Genomic DNA, 20330 nt, shown 5'->3' with positions numbered 1-20330 from the left:
TACTCCCCGTCCTGCAGCACATCGGCCACAACGCCTGCACCAGCAGGATGAGCTGCAGCAACCTGGCCATCTGCCTTGGGCCAAACCTGCTGAGCCCACCCAAGGAGGACCTGCTCCCGCTGGAGGTCCCGCTGGAGGGCACTGGGAAGGTACGCTGGATGGAGCAGCCGGCTGCAGCCTTCCCGGCCCAGCAGAGCTTGGCGGTTGAGAGGTGCCTGGCTGCCTCCTTCCTCTCTATTGAGCAAATGCTGGTGGGGAGGGCTGGGCTTGGGGGGGGGTGGCTGCCTGGAAGAGCAGCCCCACAGCCACAGCCTTCTGCGTGGAGGCAAGGGTGAGGAGTGGGAAAGGCTGCTTGCCACCTTTTCAGCCACCTGCCCTGCAACCGAGGCTGTGACGTGTGCAGCTGAAGGTGCTGGTGGAGTTCCCCATGGAAAAGCCCTGTGAAATCTTTGGGGAAGAGATGGCCGGCCCTTCCAGTCCTTCAGCTGAGGAGTCGCCAGCACCCACGCACACAGCCACAGGTAGGAGGAGGGACTGAGCGTTGTCACAGCCTGAGCGGAAAGCTGGTCTAGGGCTTTGGGTGGCTTTGGCTTTAGCTGTTGTCCACTTCCAACAAGTCACTTTGCTGCATGTGCTTTTGCTTCCCAGAGCTGCCTTTGGAAGAGCAACGGGACCACGCAGGCGAGGCAGACGTGGAGCACGAAGCAAAAGCCTTCCTGGATGCACCACCCTCTCTGCTCGTCCTCCAGAAAGCAGCAGGGGTAGATACGGTGGAAGGATCGCCAACGGCAGAGGTAGGGCAGGTCCACAAACTCTGGGACAAGGCGTCTCCTGGAGGAGGAGTTCCTGAGGAGTCCAAGTAGCTGCTCTGCCTCTTCCTGGTATTTCAGCTCTTGTGCCTTTGGGTGGGGCTTGTTCATCCCCCTTGGAATGGTGCCTTGTAAGTAAAACTGGAAGGGGTCTTTCTCCAATGCGTTAGGCACGTCCTCAGCCAAAGGACAGGCCTACAAAAGACCTACAGAAGGACAGCTTCCAGAAGCAAAGCCACCACAGAAGGTGCTGTTGCACCAAAGGGACACGCGCAGAGCTCTGTCTCAGGAGGGTGAAGAAACTGCAGCAGAATGAAGCGGGCAAGGCTCTTCTTGCCTGGAGGGGGACCGCAGGCTCCCTGCTGAACGGCCCCCCAAATGAACTGTGTCACACCCCGCTGTGAACACTGTGTTCCCCCGGGAGGCCCCTGGGAGAAAGGGCTAATGCAAACCAGACCAGGGATCTTCTCTAGCGAGCGATTCGCCCAGCAGTGGCTTACTCCTCCAGGACGTCCCTTGTCACCTGCTAACTCCAACATTTCTGGTTTAGGCACCCACCGCTTTGCCTCCAACCGCCCCAGAGACCACGCAAGACTCCCTGGGATGCGCCCAAGAACAAAGAAGGAGCCTTTCAGAGGAAAGAAGGTAAAAGGAGTCAGCTTGGGTTCAATCAAGAACTGGTTCACCCAGCTGATCCCGGCTAGAGCTATCTAACCACGCTGTGGGATGGAAAGGTTTGCAGGCTCCCTCCAGGAAACTGAAAACCCAAGAAAAAGAAAGAGAGAAGAGGCCTGCTCAGGGGAGAGGGAAGAGAAGAGACAGGAAGGAAGAGAGAGAAAAGACGGGCACTGCAACAAAGCGGCAAGGTCCAGAAGGTGCAGAAGCCCAGGTGTGTCCCAGGCTCTGCTGCTGCCCGTCTTTCCCAACTCTGAGAACTGCTCCAAGGCAGTGCAAGTCCGCTGGCAAGGGAGGGCGAGGGATGGTGCTGCGCAGGGTCTGGAAAGAACTCCATGGCAGCTCCCCAGGGGCTCCCGATGGAGCCCTGCTGCGTGGCACAGGGCCACCGTGCATCTCCCCACACGCACAGTCTCTGAGGGCACTTCCCACGGGGAGAAGGTGCCAGAGCCATCCCCTGCTCCATGCCCGCAACAGCTCTCTCTTCTGGGCTAGAAACAGCTCCCTGTCAAGGGTGTTTCCCACAGAAAGGGGAAGCAAGTCCTGCCTCTTCCTGCCCTTGGGCTTTCATCAGGGCTTTCTGACTCTGTCCTTGTAGGTGCCCATTTCCTGTCACCGGCTGAACCCCTGCAACTCCTGGGCTCCTGCACCTGATGTCCCGCACCATTCCCGGGGTTCGGGTGGCAGTGAGCACTGGCCGTCATGAGCTGAGGATACCCAGCTGTGAGAGTGCAAGAGTGGGAGACTGAGGAGAGCTGCTGGCGGTGAGCGACAGCTTCCCCTCCCTTCCTCTCTGTAGTGACCAGACTGTTATGCCTGGAAGAAGCCACCTGAGATGCCTCACCTCAGCTGAGGCATCTCAGCTCCTGAGATGCCCAAGGAAGGGAGGGGAAAGCGATGGATGCGAACAGCAGTGAAGGGAACACAAGAAGTGGACTAAACATTCCCTTTCTTCTTCAGGGATCCCTCCCCAGGCAGGCGGGAAGCCACAGAAGACCACAGCCTGGAGAAAGCCCTGCCTCAGGTGGAAGAGGAGCAGCAAAGGCAGAAGGAAGAAGCGTTCCCTCCTAGTGGGTGTCCTGGCTGCTCCTGGAAGGCAGGGAAAAGCTGTCAGTGCTCCCCAGTGGCCCCAAGGGAAGCGGTGGGGCAAGCCCTTTTGGAAGGAGAAAGGTCCACAACCTGTTGTGTGGGGCAGTAATAGGGGTGTGTGCTGCATGGCTCTGTTTTGAGCAGGGGGTTCCTCCGGCTGAGCTCCAAGGGTCCCTTCCCAGCCTAAGTCATGCCCTGGAGCAGTAGGTGAGGGAGTGGGGACAAGGCCAGAGAAAGGGGATGCATCCAGTGATGAGGCAGCACGAAGGGGAGGCAGCCGTTACCTGTGGGCATGGTCCGAGTTGAAGAGGAAGGGAAAGCAAAGCTGTAGAAGGACACGGAAGGCTAAAGGAGAAGCACATGAGTTTGCCAGCCCTGAGAGATCTCAGTTCATGCGAGAAAGCGCTTCTCCTGCCTCTCAGTTTGACACCAACGTCAGTGTTGGGGGAGCCGGGAAATCCCGGGGCTGCTGCTTGTGGACGGGGGTTGTTCAGTGACCTCCTGGCTGTTCCTCCCTTCCCAAGGTGTGAGGATCTGGCCAAAGGGAATGCTCTCCTGCGGGAGCACCTCGAGAAAGCGAGTGAGGTGACTTCAGCCCTTAAAGGAGAGAGAATGGCACCGGGAACGTGAGGTGAAGAGGGGCTGCGGGAATGTCCGAGGTGATGCCAGCGTGGCCTGAGAATGCGTTTTATTTCTGGCCCAGACACCTCGCTGTGAGAAGGTTGTGGCTCTGATGAGGATGTGCTGGTGTTGAGGAGCAGAAGACGGGACTGGGTGTCAGCACCCAGTGTCAGCAAATGGGTCAGGAGGGGTGTCAGCAAATGGTGGTGATGGAAGAGGCCCCCCTGCTGTGGCCGTGCTGCTCGGTCCTAAAGGCCAGTGCTGCTGCTGCTGGGCGCTGTCGGGCAGTGACACAGGAGCGCTCGTCTCTCTGGTAGTTCTTCAATCTCCGCCTGGAGCCGTGAGAGCAGAGAGGTCTGTGTGTTTTCAGATTGCGAGCAGCCAAGGGAAGACCAAGAGGGGCCTCCCTCACCCACAGCAAACGTCTCAGCCATTTATCTTATTGCATTATAAGCCTTCCTTAATGCCGTGAGTGTGCCTGACCTACTGTTGAATGCTCCTCTTCTTTGTGCTGCTTTGTGGAAATCATCCCAACTGCCCTTTCTGGGCCATAGGATGTGCTCTTGGGTTTGGAAACGAGAATGTTTTTACATTCAGACCTTGTTTGTCTGGAGGGGCTTCTGCTTCTAAGCGAAGGCGTGTTAAGATCCCTCCTACGCTGAAATTCAAAGGGTTTAAGGTCAGTACAGTCAGAACCACCGGGCTGGTTTTCTACCACCTTCCCTGAGATAAGTGCTGCTGAGCCTCAAACAGGCTGGATTCCAGGTTCTCGTACACAGAAAGCCCGTTTCTGCCATTTCAAATAGCAACGTGGGCCCCTCGGAGGGAATGGCCGGGCTTCCCTTGTCACCTGGCAGAGCACAGAGAGCCCAGCCCAATGTGATGGCAATAACCGCATCTGAAATTGCTGCTCTCTGATCCCTGGCACACAGGGAGCTGCGCCCACACCGTCTGTGCCAGCAAGAAAAACAATGGATGGACAATGGAGGCTGTATCTTCCAGGAGGACAACAAGCCCCTGGTTCTGATGACACCACTCTCTGGCCCTCCAAAGTAAATATGCCAAAAAGGAGGCCAACACAGGCACAGCTTCACCCAGACAAGCAGCCAAACGCCCACCCAGAAGCACCAGCATTTTGGTCCCACCTGGATGAGTTTCTCTTGGCTTTCTTCCTTCTCCTCTGCCCGGATCCTCAGCGCTGCCCGCAGCCCCTCTTCTTGCTCCTCTGCTTCCTTCAGCAGCTGCTCCAGGGGGGCTTTCTCTGCGCAGAGCTCTCCATCTGTTCTTCTACACAAGCGCAGCTTCTCCTGGGCAGAGACCTTTGCTCTCTCCATCTCCTCCACTTTACCCGACAGAGCTCCATTCTCTTGCTCCAGCCACCGCCACGGAAGCACAGAGGAAATAAAATACAGTCAGGTTTACAGTCAAGAAGAGAGCAGCAACTCCCCATCCCCTGCGTGTCTCTGACATACTCCCAGTTCAGCGCTCCCAATCAGCACGTGAGGACAGACTGCCCCAAAGACCTGCCTGCTCTCACCACCATTTCCCAAGAAGGAGACCAACATTGTACTTAAACAACAGTGGGAGAACAGAAGAGGAGCAACACGGTAGTGAAAAGACGGGCAGAGGTGGAGCTGAGGGACAGGGGTCAGTGGAGGATTTGGCGGTGTGAGGGTAGCGGTTGGACTCGAGGACTCGAAAGGTCCCTCCCAACCTCCATGATTCTATGCGTCTATGATTGTCCCTGTCTGCTGCTGCCAGAAACAGCATCTGTGGTGGCCTTGCTATCACAAGGTGACCATACCTTCGCCAGGGCCATGGTAAGCTCATCTCTCTTTTGCTTCAGCAGATCCCTCTGAAGGTGCGATTGCTCCAGTGTCTCCCTCACGACCACCAACTCACGCTGTAATGAGGAATGTTTTTCTCCAAGTGCCTCCGAGTCCTTCAGTCTCTGCGAAGGGGAGAGACAAACAAGGTTTGAACATAAAAACATTCTCGTTTCCAAACCCAAGAGCACATCCTATGTCCCAGAAACGGCAGTTGGGATGATTTCCAACCCCTTTCTATTTACACCTCAAGAACGCTGGCATTTCCTGACCAGACCTGCATCACTCTTTGTCCTTGATGGAGGGGAAACATTCAGCACTGAGAAAGTAAAACAAGCTTCCAGAAATCACAGAACCTTTCCAAAACATTCAGGTGCTCACAAATTAACAGCTTCCTGCCTCCTGGTTCTCTCTCTCCTCTTTCCTACGCTGGATACCAGCCTGGCCAAAGTTCTTCTGGGGGTCAGACAGACGTTGAAAGTCCAGATGACTATTCCCACAATCACTTTTGCCTTCAGCGGGGAATGGATCAAAGAGCCTGCAAGCTCTTTGGGGAGACGGCTATGAATTTCCCATCCAATAATCACAGGATCACAGGATGATTCAGGTTAAGATGCTTCATGCTGCAAAATGGCCCTTCTTGCCCCCAAGGCCTTCTGCACTCAGGCTTGCAAGGAACACCCCGGCAAGTGGCTGCTCAGAGGCTGACGACAATATCTACAGAACAAACATTTCAGGAAGGTGGTGTGAGAATAAACCGAAAATGTTGTACCAACAAATCACAAAGAGGAGGAGAATTACACAGTAGGTCAGGCACACTCGCGGCATTAAGGAAGGCTTATAATCCAATAAGATCAATGGCTGACGGTAACCCAGACTTTGAAATTGCCTCCTGACACCGGAGGCTGTGCTACTTCTGTTTGCAGAGAGAAAGGAACCCCAGAGAGATCTGAAGGGAAGCCACATTTTTTCTGCAGACATCTGGCCTCAGCTTCTACTCACCGGTGCGTGGCAGTCTTCATTTCCAGGAAACGGCGGCAGAAGGTGTCCACCTGACGCCACAGGCCGAGCAGACGGCCACGTTCACCCCTTCTGAACTTGTCATAAAGCTACAGATGCAAAGAGAAAAAGAAATGCCAGCTCAGCCTTCGCCGTCACTGCACAAGTCTTTCAGCTGGGAGAGGGTCACACCACCGTGGCCAGGTCTCCTTCAAGAACTACTCCAACAGGGCACTGGGGACTGAAGAGCCACCACAGGAGCAGCCTCAGCAGAGCTGCCACCCGACTGCACAGGAGGGAACACCCACCCTTGTCCTGCAGGAGGGGATATCAGCAAAGCAAGTGACCCTCATTCAGCATCTCCCCTTGCAGAGGTGTCTCACACACAGGTGTCTTGGGGGAGGACGACAAAGACAAGCCCCTCCAAGGCCACTCTCACATTTGCTGTCGGTGAGGGAGGCCCCTCTTGGTCTTCCCTTGGCTGCTCGCAATCTGAAAACACACAGACCTCTCTGCTCTCACGGCTCTAGATGGAGATTGAACAACTACCAGAGAGAACTACCAGCAGCAGCAGCACTGGCATTTAGGACCGAGCAGCACGGCCACAGCAGGGGGGACTCTTCCATCACCACCATTTGCTTCCATCACCACCACCCCTCCATCTCCCAGCCCTGTCTGCTCCTCAGCACCAACACATCCCCAACACCAGCACATCCCCAACACCAGCACATCCCCAGCACCAACACATCCCCAACACCAGCACATCCTCAACACCAACACATCCCCAACACCAGCACATCCTCAACACCAACACACCCTCAACACCAACACACCCTCAACACCAGTACATCCTCAAAACCGCCACAACCTTCTCACAGGGAGGTCTCTGGGCCAAAAATAAAACACATTCTCGTGCCACGCTGGCATCACCTCTGACATTCCCGCAGCCCCTCCTCACCTCACGTCTGTTGCGTTAATAGGCAAAATAGTTTTGGCAGAAAATAAACCTCCTTGCGTTCTAACACTCCTCACCGAGGTGGGAGGCTAGGTGCGGCTAGGTTTAAATCCTGAGGGATGCCCAATTCACCACTATCAGTCCAGTCGTGTTTAATATATTTAACTGTCACGAGTCCAGATACAGTCATAGTGGACTGCACCTTCAGTCTAGTCGTGCTCATGAACTAGCACGGCCGCACTCTAATGTTTGGTGGCGTTCAATGGGAAACCGAAACGGCTAGCTACTTAAGCAGTGCAGTTTATTTCAGCAACAGATACAAAGGTTCTTATGGTTTGCCGGTGATAAATACACTGTCTGCAAAGCACGTGCAAGTAAAATATGGTTTGTTCATGGTACAAAGCGTGCGACAAAGTTCCAAACAATACAGCCTGGCTATAAATGTAACAAAAATAACCCTCTAGAGAGATTTCTAAGTTTCCCGAGGAAGCACTCGGTATAGTCTAAGTCTTACCCAAAGGCCTCCCTATGGGGGGGAAGAAAGGCTCAGCCCCTCGACTGGTCCCGCAAGTCAAAGGCAGTCCGTGACGGGGTCCTCCCTGACCTCTTCACGATGGGGTCTTCCCTAGCATCCCCCCTTTCTTGGGCTAGTTTTATACTATGTTTTACCTTCAAGGTGGAGTTTGAGTGACTCTAGTCATAAATACCTTTATTAGGCTTGGTGTAAAATTCTCTCGCCTCGCTTTTAAAGGTATAGTTTACGAAAAATTCAGGGCGCAGACTCAAGGACGAGTGGTTGCACCTTGGAGGCGGGTAGCCTTCGGGCTGGAGGTGTGTTTTGGTATTATAATGACATTATAACGAGCAAAGTTCGCACAAAGGACAGCATTTCGTCAAAATCTGACAGACTGTTGGCTCAGGGTAGCAAATATGCAGCTTATCAGTTCCATAGGATCACCTCGTTCCCGTATCTGCTGTATTCTACCCTGGAAACGCTTCCATTTTATACCTTTCCTTAATGTGTGAACAATGCTATATTTTTAATAAAATTTTTATTTTAGGAATTATTCCACACACGTTCCCGGTGCCATTCTCTCTCCTTCGCTTCCAGCTCCTCCTGCGCCCCCATCCAATCCGCCCTCAGTTTTCCAACATCTCCTTTAAGGGCTGAAGTCACCTCACTCGCTTTCTCGAGGTGCCCCCGCAAGAGGACGTTCCCTTTGGCCAGATCCTCACACCTTGGGAAGGGAGGAACAGCCAGGAGGTCACTGAACAACCCCCGTCCACAAGCAGCAGCCCCGGGATATAGCAGGAGGACCCCTGGGATCAAAAGATACTCTATACTGTGAAATACCACAGGATAATGAAACATGGGAAGGCCCATTCGCTAACGGGGCTTGGGCTTTGAAGGGCCATTACTGGATTTGTGGGCAACACGCCTACCAAAGGTTACCTCCAAAGCGCTCAGGGATACGTTCTATAGGATATATGAGACCGTTATTTTCCTTATTACCACAAGTTCAAGGAAACAAGTTAGGGGTTAATGGATAGGATGATCTGATAAGAGAACAACGAGCAACTGATAAATCCCTAACTAAAGGGGGTTCCCAATCATGGGGAAAAGATGAATTATACATCAGATGAACCTGAACGAATTATACGGTATTCTGGACCAGCAGCACGGAATCCCCACCAGGTGATTTCTGGAGCAAGAGACCCCATTTATAATTTAAATAGGATAGTTAGATTACAAGCCGGTTTTTGCAATTTTACCTAACCAGAGCGCTGAGGCTCTTGACTTTCTTGCAGACCAATCTGCTCAGATGAGGAATGCAATTTTCCAACACCCAAGGGTCCTAGATTATTTGCTAGCAGAAGAAGGGGGAGTTGGTGGAAAACTAAAGGAACCCAGCTCTTGTTTACAAATCCATGATCACGGGGCGGTAGTAAAACAGATAAGAAAAGGAATGAGAAAACTAGCTCACGTGCCAGTTCAAACCGGGAAAGGATGGGAATTAGACATGTTCTCGTGGTTGCCTGGTGGACCATGGGTTAAACGCATGGTGGTTTTCTCCCTTTGTGCGGTAGCAGCTCTGATTTTTGTACCATGTAGGATACCTTGTTTCATGCAGCTCATTCAGCATGGAGTCAGAAGAATGCAAGTCGTAGCTGTGCCCAGTGACCCAGAATTAGCTACAAGGGGACCGAAGATGATGGCTCTGCAAATAGCTCCAAAACCAAAAAGAAGACAAGAAGAAAAGGTCCAATGAACGGTGACTAAAGGTTGTAAAGACAAATAGTGAAATAAACAGAGGAGGGGCTGATAAGAAAATAGGGATAAGAGTGTCTCCACAAACAGGGAAGTTAACGGAAATGGCAGGAGTGAGACAACCAAAAGAAGAGGAGAGTTAATTGAAGCTGCAGGAGTGAGGTAACTGAAAACTAGGGGAAATAAGTGAAACTGCAAAAGTTGGACAATTAAAAACGGCAAAAGTTAAACTTTGATGTAATAGGCGGATCGAGAAGTCTGTACCTTCCAAGTACCTCAGCCAATGGGGAAAGGAAGAGGGTTACGTGCGGCCGGGGAATTAGGATAAAAGGGAGGCTGCGTCCTCCGGCAAATGGAGAGACCCCACAGGGATATGCCCCAGGGGACTCTCCCTTTATTCGAATAAAGCCTTTGCAGGACTCCTCTGTCTCCTTTGTGAACTTCGACCTCTGGCAACGGGATCTTCTGCACATTGTCTTGTTCCCTTTCCTGTTCTGTTAAACTGCCTTTGTGCCAACCCACCAGTTTCCTTTTTTTCCTTCCAATTCTCCCCTCATGGCCGTGGGGGGGCCAAGAGCGTGGCTGCCACGTGGTTCTTTGTTGCCGTCTGAGGCCAAACCACGACAGTCCTTTTTGGCGCCCAACGTGGGGCACTCGGAAGGTTGAGAGAACAACAGATCTGACCAGAGCGTGTTAAAATGTATGTGTTATATGCATTTATGATATTAGTCAATAGTACTGGTCACAATGTTGCTTCGTTTGTTCCCACGGCCGTGTTATGTAAATTCTGACATGCTCTATGTACTCCCCGTGATGATGTTTATCACCTCTGGGAGAGGGATCAGCATCATAATTTTGCCGTCCTGTGTGATATCAACTTATGATACGATAGCATCACTGTTCAGATGGTTACGTTGGGCCATTTATGCAGCACCGCTGTCCTGCTGTGACCTCGGACACCGTCTCTCAGAATTTATTAATAATCACACTCAGTCTATGGGGGAAGCGGGGGCTGGTGGTGTTCCTTTCCCCAGCTCTTTCACCTCCCTTTTCTATTTTGGTCCAGCTATGCCAGTTTTTGAGAATTTTGAATACTCTTGGGACATGCAAACCAGCTTGGTCCTATTGCTAGGTCTCCTCAATGTGTTTCAGTTCTTGTTTAGGGTTAAGCAACTATTTAAGACTCCCACCCAGAGATCTGTCCCGAGACTGGAGAGTCATGGGTGGCACGGGACGTGGGAGAATACGGACAGGTACCTAGAGAGCTTTTCACCTCCAACGGTTTGGGGCTTCACCCCCGAACAATTACAGAACCCGTTTGTATTTCTGGAGTGACAGGGGGATCCCAAGAGTTGACTGTACCGTTTTTAAATCTTCTTTCAGCTTCTAATTTTCTAACAAGTCCCGATCAATCAAGGGCTTCGGTGCCCCTGGCAAGTCCAAAAGCTGATGTGTCACCCCTTGCTTTCCACTCTTGAATGTTAAAGGTTTAAAGAAAGGTCTCGTTTCTGGCTTCCCTCTCGCACCAATAACTCTTCCTTCCAGTGTCATAACCTCATTCATAGCTCTTTGTATTTAGAACTGAAGAGGCAGCTCCTGGATCAACCGAGCATTCTGCCTCTGTTTCATCTTCCCCAGCTTAATTTGAACCAGAGGTTCTGTGGGGGAAGATTCCTCCGGTCCCCGTCAATCTCTAGCTTCTCTAGCTAGAGGGAAGAGTCTGGTTCCCCAGATCTCGGTAAAGATGGGCATTCGCGTCTCCATCCTAACTCCAGAGAAGTTAGGGAATCCTCTGCCTCTGGGCTCCTCATCCTCCATCATCCTCAATCCTCATCCTCTGGGCTGTGTCCAGTTTTGGGCCCCTCACGACAGGACAGACGTTGAGGGGCTGGAGCGTGTCCAGAGAAGGGCAATGGAGCTGGTGAGGGGTCTGGAGCACGAGTCTTGTGAGGAGCAGCTGAGGGAGCTGGGGGTGTTCAGCCTGGAGAAAAGGAGGCTGAGGGGAGACCTTCTCGCTCTCTACAACTCCCTGAAAGGAGGGTGTAGCCGGGGGGGGGGGTCGGTCTCTTCTCCCAAGGCACAGGCAATGGCACAAGAGGCAACGGCCCCATGTTGCACCAGGGAAGATTTAGGATGGATACTAGGAACTATTTCTTCACACAAAGGGTTATTGAGCATTGGAACGGGCTGCCCAGGGAAGTGGTGGAGTCATCATCCCTGGTGGTATTTAAAAGATGGGTAGACGTGGTGCTGAGGCACGTGGGTTAGTGGTGGAGTGGGCAGTGTTAGCTCTATGGTTGGACTCGATGATCTTAAGGGTTTTTTACGACCTAAATGATTCCATGATGCTGTGACTTCTGTGACTGCGCCCTCATGCTGAGCTCCACCCGGCTCTGCCCTGGCCCTGGAAGCCAGGATGAGGCCCAGGGGACAGGGGAGAGGCAAAAAGGTGAGGGGCCATGAGGAGACCACACTCCCGGGTCAAGAGGGTGTCCCCACACAGACAGCAGTGACCCTGAGCTCTCAGCAACAGTTGTCCCATGGGACTGAGTTACGGGCTTTGTCCATCCCGCTCTCTTTAACAAGGATGAAGCGTGACAGCCATTTTCCCCAGGAAGCCAAGGCCTGGGCCTTCCATCACCCCTGGACAGCCTGTGCCCTGACACACCGATAGAATGCTGGAGGTGGCCATGTCACAAAGGGTTGCTGGGGAGGAACGGGCGGTGATCTGTCACAGCCTGGAGCCGAGCAGACCGGTGAGCAGCCAGACAGCCAGAGATTCTCTACCTTCTAAACGTACACGGACACTAAGGTAAGGATTCAAGAGGGTGGCAGAGACCTTGACAGGGGTTCTCCGTGGTGAGGCACGGTGGATGCCCCATTGCTTTTATCCTCTCTCATAAACCACAGGCCCCTAAAAGCAGAGGAACAGACGATGGCACACAGCCACGCTCAGCCAGAGAGCAAGAGATTCTCTACCTTCTACAAGGACACAGACAAAAGTTAAGCATTCATGAGTCTGGCACAGATCTGGGCACAAGTTGTCCATTTTACTCATGCTCTCTGCTACCTTTCTTTGTTCATAATCTTCTGCCTTTTAATGCAGCAGGCCCAGAAACAAGACGGACAAGACCATGAGGAACTCCCATCCTCAACCACGTGGACAGTCTCTACCTTCTACAAAGACACAGACAAAAGATAAGGATTCAGGAGTCTGGCACAGACCTCGCAGGGCTTGTCCGTGCTGAGTGAGGATGGCTGACCTCTTGTTTGTTATCCTGTCTCCTTACAAGAGCAGGCCCAGAAAGGGACAGGACCAGACCATGAGGAGCTCCCATCCTCAGCCACACACAGATTCTCTACCTTCGACAACGACACGAACACAAAGTTAAGGATTCAAGAGGGTGGCAGAGACCTGGGCAGGGGTGTCCATCGTGATTGACTGTCTCTAATGCCTTCTTTTTTTCACACTTTCCTGTCATTTACAGCTGCAGAGAGAGATGGGAAGCGGAGCAGAGCATGGTGCACTCCCATTCTCAAACACACACAGATTCTCTACCTTTTAAAGGACACGGACACAAAGTTAAGGATTCAGTAGGGTGGCAGAGACCTGGGCAGCGGTGTCCACTCTTCTTGATGGTCTCTAATGCCTTTTTTCTTGACATTTTCCTGCCTTTTACAGCTGCAGGGACAGACGCAAACCAGAGCAGAGCATGATGAACTCCCATCCTGCACGACACACAGATTCTCTACCTTCTACAAGGACACGGACACAAAGTGAAGGATTCAAGAGGGTGGCAGAGACCTGGGCAGAGGTTTCAATGGTGTGAATCAAATGGTCTTAAAGCTGTCGCATCTACTATCACTTCATTAAATCACTGTTTTATATCAAGAAATATAATGCTGCTTCTCTCCTATGAGCGAAGGCTATCCCTCTCCAGCTGGCGCCCTGCACACTCACCCCTCCTGCTTCCAGCTGCTGCTCCAGCTCTCGGCAGCGAGTCCGCTCCTGCAGGAGCCGGGGGGAGACTCGCCATGGAGAGGAGCGAGCGCCCCTGGGGACAGAGCCGGCTCCTCCGGCACCGGCTTTTCTCGGGCTCTCTGCAGCCCAAGCTCAGCACATAGAATCATACAATCATAGAATCGTCTAGGTTGGAAGAGACCCTTGGGATCATCGAGTCCAACCATCTACCCTACTCTACAAAGTTCTCCCCTATACCATATCCCCCAAGACCACATCTAAACGGCTCTTAAACACTGCCGCGATGGAGAGACGGGACGCAGCTTGATGCAAGCAAGATGTCGATTTTATTATAATTCTTTACATACATTTATACTAGTCCTAAGGTAGCGTGTTCTAAGCTAATTGGTTCACATTCCACATTAGGCACTCACAGATTGGCTAATGCTGATGCTAATGCAAAAAGGTATTTTTCTAAACACCTATAAATCTATCTTGAGCAAGGACAACAGGATAATTGTTTTACAGCCTCACCAGCTGTCCCTGTAGGATGTCAGTACTCCCTATTCTGAAAGATCTTATCTTATCTTTCCCAGGGCCTGTGGCCCACAAGTTCCAGCACATTTTCTTTTATCAACTGAGCAGTGCTGGGGGTTTTGCTGAGACCAGCTGAATCCTGTCCTACATCTCCCCCTTCTTGTTGCACAGTAAGAACTCTTTTTATGGAGCGTGCTATCAATCCTTGTAAGCATTGCAACAAACACGGCAAAAAAAGTAACAAGAAAACAAAGACAGCCAAAGCATACATAATCATTTTCACAAGACTCCTTAACCACCCTGACAATCCCCATCCTTCAAAAAGTTTATCTAACCAATCCCAACTGTCGCTTTGTCGAAGCTTAGAGACCCCAGCTTTGAGCTGCTGGATGATTGTGGTAGGGATTCACGGAAGGGTCGTACACTCTTTGCCGGGATCCATCGGGGACCTTTCTCTGTGGAGACACAAGCATAGCCTCTGCCCCATGTGATAAGGGGATACGGTCCCATGATCTTACCTGTTTCCGGATCACGAACCAACACGGGGGCTTTGACTCGCACCTCAAGTGAAGCATTCGTGTTAAAATGTCAGACTATCGGAGGGTTGCTATCTAACAAAGAGCAATTCAAAAAGTTAAAAACATACAAAGCTTTCTGCAGACGTTCCTCAGGAGTAGCAGTTCCTACTCCCCCTTTTTGTTGTTGTAACAAACGCTTCAAAGATTGGTGAGAGCGTTCAATTAGAGATTGACCTGTAGGGGAATAAGGAATACCAGTAATGTGAGTCACACCCCAGGAGTCAAAAAATGCTTTTGTTGCCGTAGAGACATAAGCAGGACCGTTGTCCGTCTTTATTTGTGAAGGTATACCTAAAGTAGCAAAAGCGCGCATCAAGTGTTTGCGGACATCACGTGCCTTCTCTCCTGTGTGGCAAGAAGCAAATAAAGCACCTGAAAAGGTGTCAATGGAGGAATGGACATATTTCAATTTACCAAACTCCGGATAATGCGTAACGTCTGTTTGCCATAGCTGTAGACTCTGTAGTCCTCTGGGATTAACTCCTCCTGCGACTGACGGGAAAGAATGCCTTTGGCAGTCAGGACATAGAGCAATAATGTTAGATGCTTGTTGAGAGGTAAGTCCAAACTGCCGTTTGAGACCTCCAGCATTCTGGTGAAAAAAGGAATGGCTGAGTTTAGCCTGTGCCACGCGATCCGGCAACACCTGTACTGGTAATGTCAGCAAATCGGCTCGTCGATTCCCTTCTGCAATAAAACCAGGTAGAGAAGTGTGTGATCTGACATGCATAACAAAATAGGGGTGAGGGCGAGAGTCCAAGAGAAAGATAAGTTCTTGTAATAAAGCAAATAGGTCAGAATGTGGGACGTTGCGTAACACAGATGCTTCAGCTCGCTCAACAATCCCCGCAACATAGGCTGAATCAGTGATGAGATTAAGCGGTGTGGACCACCTCCGAAAAACTCGAACAACCGCAGTTAACTCCACTATCTGGGGAGAACCAGGAACAGTCTCTATGTCCGAGTCCCAGCGTTCATGCTGGTTGTCCCACCATAAAATGACTGATTTGTGCGATTTTCCAGACCCGTCTGTAAATACAGTAAGGGCTTGTAATGGCTGATCACTCCTTTTCGGCTTGGGTATCAAGCGAAAATCGACATTAAGCAGCTTATGCGAAGGTGGGTGGGATGTGAGTTGGCCCGTATAGTCTGCCAACGCCATAATAAAGGTGTCTGACTGCTGATAAAGCCATTGTAGATACATATTTGTCACAGGTAAACAAATACAAGCAAAGTCTACTCCTGATAACGTTAACAAGCGTTGCCTGGCTTTAATTATCAAAGAAGCAAACATCTCATGCTGCGTCGAAATGGTTTTTGTAGATTGATTCGACAAAAAAACCCATTCGATAATCAGCAGTGGGTCTGATTTTTGAGAGTCCCATTGAAATATTAGTGCATGAGGCTGTCGAGCGGGGTTTAAAATAATTAGATAAAAAGGTAGTTCGGGAGTCCACCGGTGTGCTTGTTTAAGAGTGATTGCGGTAGCAACCTTTTGTAAGGAGTCAATGGCCTCAGGATCAAGACTGTGGTGGGAACGCAAGTCAGTATCTCCTTTAAGCAGTTCGAATAAAGGACCTAAGTCCGCATTAGAAATTCCCAACAGCGGTCAGACCCAATTGATTGTTCCCAGCAATTTTTGCACATCATGCAAGTTTTTTATATCTGTCTGTATCTGTAAAGGTTGAGGAACTATAGTTTGAGCCCTTATGCGCCAGCCTAAATATTTCCACGGCGTTTTCTGAATTTTTTCCGGCGCGATACAGAGGCCTGCCGAATTAACGGCAGCCGTGACAAGGGCTACAGCTTCCTCCATGACCTCGTGATGTTGTGCAGCCACCAGGATATCATCCATATAATGGTACAATAAGACACTAGACATTGCAGTCCTGACTGGACTAAGCACTTTGGCTACATACCATTGGCATATCGTGGGGCTATTTTTCATTCCTTGTGGCAGCACAACCCACTGGTATCTTTGTAACGGAGCTTGCATGTTGACGCTTGGAACTGAAAAAGCAAATTTAGGAGCATCATTTGGATGCAGAGGAATATTAAAAAAACAGTCTTTGAGGTCAATAACAGTCAAGTGCCAATCTCGAGGAATCATAGTAGGGGACGGGAGTCCGGGTTGTAGGGCTCCCATGTCTTCCATAGCATCATTAATTTTTCTAAGGTCATGGAGCAAGCGCCACTTGTCGGTCTGTTTTTTAATAACAAAAACCGGTGAGTTCCATGGACTAGTAGAAGGTACAATATGTCCTTTCATTAGTTGCTCCGTAACTAATTCTTGAAGGGCGCGAAGCTTTTCTAAAGGTAGGGGCCATTGATCTACCCAAATGGGGACATCGGTTTTCCAGGTTAATTTTAGGGTGTCGCGCATTTCAATGGCCCCACCTAAAAATGGGTTTGAATGGACATTCCCCATTGTGATAGTACGTCACGCCCCCATAAAATCATGGGAACAGGTAATACAAAAGGTTTGACAGAGGCTATACGTCCTTCTGGGCCTTGAATTTGGATTAATTCCAAGCTTTGGTGGCTGCTGCCGGTTCCACCGATCCCAGCTAACGCCTGGGAAATATTGGCTAGGGGCCACTGTGGGGGCCATTTAGCTTGAGATATTACTGTAACATCAGCCCCGGTGTCAATAATTCCGTTTAACACCACCTGCTGCCCTCCGCGAATGAGGGTGCATTGGCATATAGGCCGTTTTTGGGAGAGAGACTGTACCCATAAGATTTGTGGGCTCCCCGTAGATCCGAACCCACCCTGCCTTTGTTGGAGCTGACTAGAAATTGGGCAACTTGTGCCTGTGGGAATCAGTATCAATTGCGCTATACGGCTATCTTTCGGTACAGTGCAAGGAGGAAACGGGGTCCATGCCATAATCTTAATTTCATCAGTGCTATCAGAGTCAATAACACCTGGTAACACAAAAAGCCCTGACAATGTTGTAGATGATCTTCCTAATAATAAGGCTTGTGTTTTAGGGGGTAAAGGTCCCGAGACATTTGTTGACAATAGGTGAACCGAGGAATCGAGTAACGTTACTGTGTGAGCGGTTGCCAGGTCCAGTCCGGCGCTGCCTGTTGTACGAATTATACGGTATTCTGGACCAGCAGCACGGAATCCCCACCAGGTGATTTCTGGAGCAAGAGACCCCATTTATAATTTAAATAGGATAGTTAGATTACAAGCCGGTTTTTGCAATTTTACCTAACCAGAGCGCTGAGGCTCTTGACTTTCTTGCAGACCAATCTGCTCAGATGAGGAATGCAATTTTCCAACACCCAAGGGTCCTAGATTATTTGCTAGCAGAAGAAGGGGGAGTTGGTGGAAAACTAAAGGAACCCAGCTCTTGTTTACAAATCCATGATCACGGGGCAGTAGTAAAACAGATAAGAAAAGGAATGAGAAAACTAGCTCACGTGCCAGTTCAAACCGGGAAAGGATGGGAATTAGACATGTTCTCGTGGTTGCCTGGTGGACCATGGGTTAAACGCATGGTGGTTTTCTCCCTTTGTGCGGTAGCAGCTCTGATTTTTGTACCATGTAGGATACCTTGTTTCATGCAGCTCATTCAGCATGGAGTCAGAAGAATGCAAGTCGTAGCTGTGCCCAGTGACCCAGAATTAGCTACAAGGGGACCGAAGATGATGGCTCTGCAAATAGCTCCAAAACCAAAAAGAAGACAAGAAGAAAAGGTCCAATGAACGGTGACTAAAGGTTGTAAAGACAAATAGTGAAATAAACAGAGGAGGGGCTGATAAGAAAATAGGGATAAGAGTGTCTCCACAAACAGGGAAGTTAACGGAAATGGCAGGAGTGAGACAACCAAAAGAAGAGGAGAGTTAATTGAAGCTGCAGGAGTGAGATAACTGAAAACTAGGGGAAATAAGTGAAACCGCAAAAGTTGGACAATTAAAAACGGCAAAAGTTAAACTTTGATGTAATAGGCGGATCGAGAAGTCTGTACCTTCCAAGTACCTCAGCCAATGGGGAAAGGAAGAGGGTTACGTGCGGCCGGGGAATTAGGATAAAAGGGAGGCTGCGTCCTCCGGCAAATGGAGAGACCCCACAGGGATATGCCCCAGGGGACTCTCCCTTTATTCGAATAAAGCCTTTGCAGGACTCCTCTGTCTCCTTTGTGAACATCGACCTCTGGCTATGGGGTTTTCCGCACACGTCCTTTCTATCGCTTGGCTAAGATTTCAGAGTTTAGCATGCTAGTAGTCACTTCCCGAGAATCTGTTGCGGCAACGAATCTCTGCACCTCGAGGGGCAGGACCTTAAGCGAGCGTCCCCACTCAAGGGGAGATCCTGGCCTGCAGCCGCTGCCCTGCAGGAGAGCTCCAGGGGCTCTTGGGCTGTCCGCTATTTCTGGAGTGAGATAACTGACCTAGAGTCATATTCCCACGGGAACCAAGCACCGAGGTCCCCACTCCAGACAGTGTTTTGGCTGCGTTGCCAGCACGTCCCCCCCCGTTGCGTCCCCCCCCAGCAAAGTGCGGGGGCAACTCATCACATCTGCCACCGGTGGTTATGGCTTGAGCAGGAGCCGGGAGGGGCAGAGGGGGAAAGCAGGGGAGAGCACAGCGCCACCCCCCCGTTCCCTGCCGGCAGCCGGGGCCCCTCCCGCTGCCCATCGGGGAGGAGAAGGTTCGGGAGCTGCCCGCGGGCCCGTCGGGGTTTCGCACCGGGCCGGGCCTCCCGCTCCCGCGGCAGCCGAGGCTGAAGTTGGAGCCTCCGGCAGAGGCTCCGGCGGGGCCGCTGCCTTCGCCGGGCGGCGGCCCGTCCCCGCGGCGCCGGCTCTCGCCCTCCCCCCCGGGGGACCCCCCGCTGGCGGGGACCGGTTCCCCCCGCTCCCCCCTCCCGCCCCCAACCTTCGCCGGGGCCGGGGCCGGGGCCGGGGCCGGGGCCGGTCTCCGAGCGGAGCTGCCGGAGCCACCCGCGGCCGGGGCGGCCTCTCCCCCGCGGCAGCCCCGCAGCCCCGAGGGCAGCGCCGCCGCAGAGCGGCCCCGAGCGAGCCCGGCCCTCCCGCCCCGCGGCTCCCGGCGGCGCCCGGCGGGCAGGGGCAGCCGCTCCGCCCGCCCCGGCAGGCGCCGGGCCGCGGTCCGCCGGGGCAGGCGGCGGAGCAGCCCCCGCCGCGGGGCCCGTCCGGCGGCGGAGCCCGGCTGGCGAGCGGGGGCATGGCGGCGCCGGGCCCGGGCTCCCTGCAGCGCCGGCGGCAGAGCTGGCAGGAGGCGCGGCCCCGGCAAGCGGTGCTGGTGCGGAAGCTGCAGGCGAAGGTGAGGAGCGGGGGCGCCTGCCCGGGGGGAGCTGCCCGGGGCCGGGCCGGGCCGCGGTGGCGGGGCCGGGGTGCCCGGGCCGCCCGCGCCGCCCGCAGAGGGGACTCGGCGGCGGAGCCCTCGGGGGGCGAAGGCGCGGCCCCGGCGGGGCCCCCCCCGGGAGCCGCCGCGGCCGCCGTCCCCCCCGAGCCGCTGGCCGGGGCCTGGGCGGGCTCGGGGGAAGCGAAGCTTCCCGGTGCCGTAAGGACTCGGGCTGGGATGGGCAGCGCTGTGGCGTGTAACCTCCCCAGTTACATGGAATGGCTTCAAGCTCCAACAGGGTAGGTTTAGACTGAACATTAGGAAAGAATTTTTCACAGAAAGAGTGGTCGGGCATTGGAATAGGCTACCCAGGGAGGTGGTTGAGTCACCATCCCTGGATGTGTTTTGTAGGACAGGATTCAGCTGGTCTCAGCAAAACCCCCAGCACTGCTCAGTTGATAAAAGAAAATGTGCTGGAACTTGTGGGCCACAGGCCCTGGGAAAGATAAGATAAGATCTTTCAGAATAGGGAGTACTGACATCCTACAGGGACAGCTGGTGAGGCTGTAAAACAATTATCCTGTTGTCCTTGCTCAAGATAGATTTATAGGTGTTTAGAAAAATACCTTTTTGCATTAGCATCAGCATTAGCCAATCTGTGAGTGCCTAATGTGGAATGTGAACCAATTAGCTTAGAAC

This window comes from Numenius arquata, chromosome 12, assembly GCF_964106895.1.
Source record: "Numenius arquata chromosome 12, bNumArq3.hap1.1, whole genome shotgun sequence".
NCBI classification, from domain to species: domain Eukaryota; kingdom Metazoa; phylum Chordata; class Aves; order Charadriiformes; family Scolopacidae; genus Numenius; species Numenius arquata.
Note: the sequence above shows the minus strand (reverse complement) of the source record.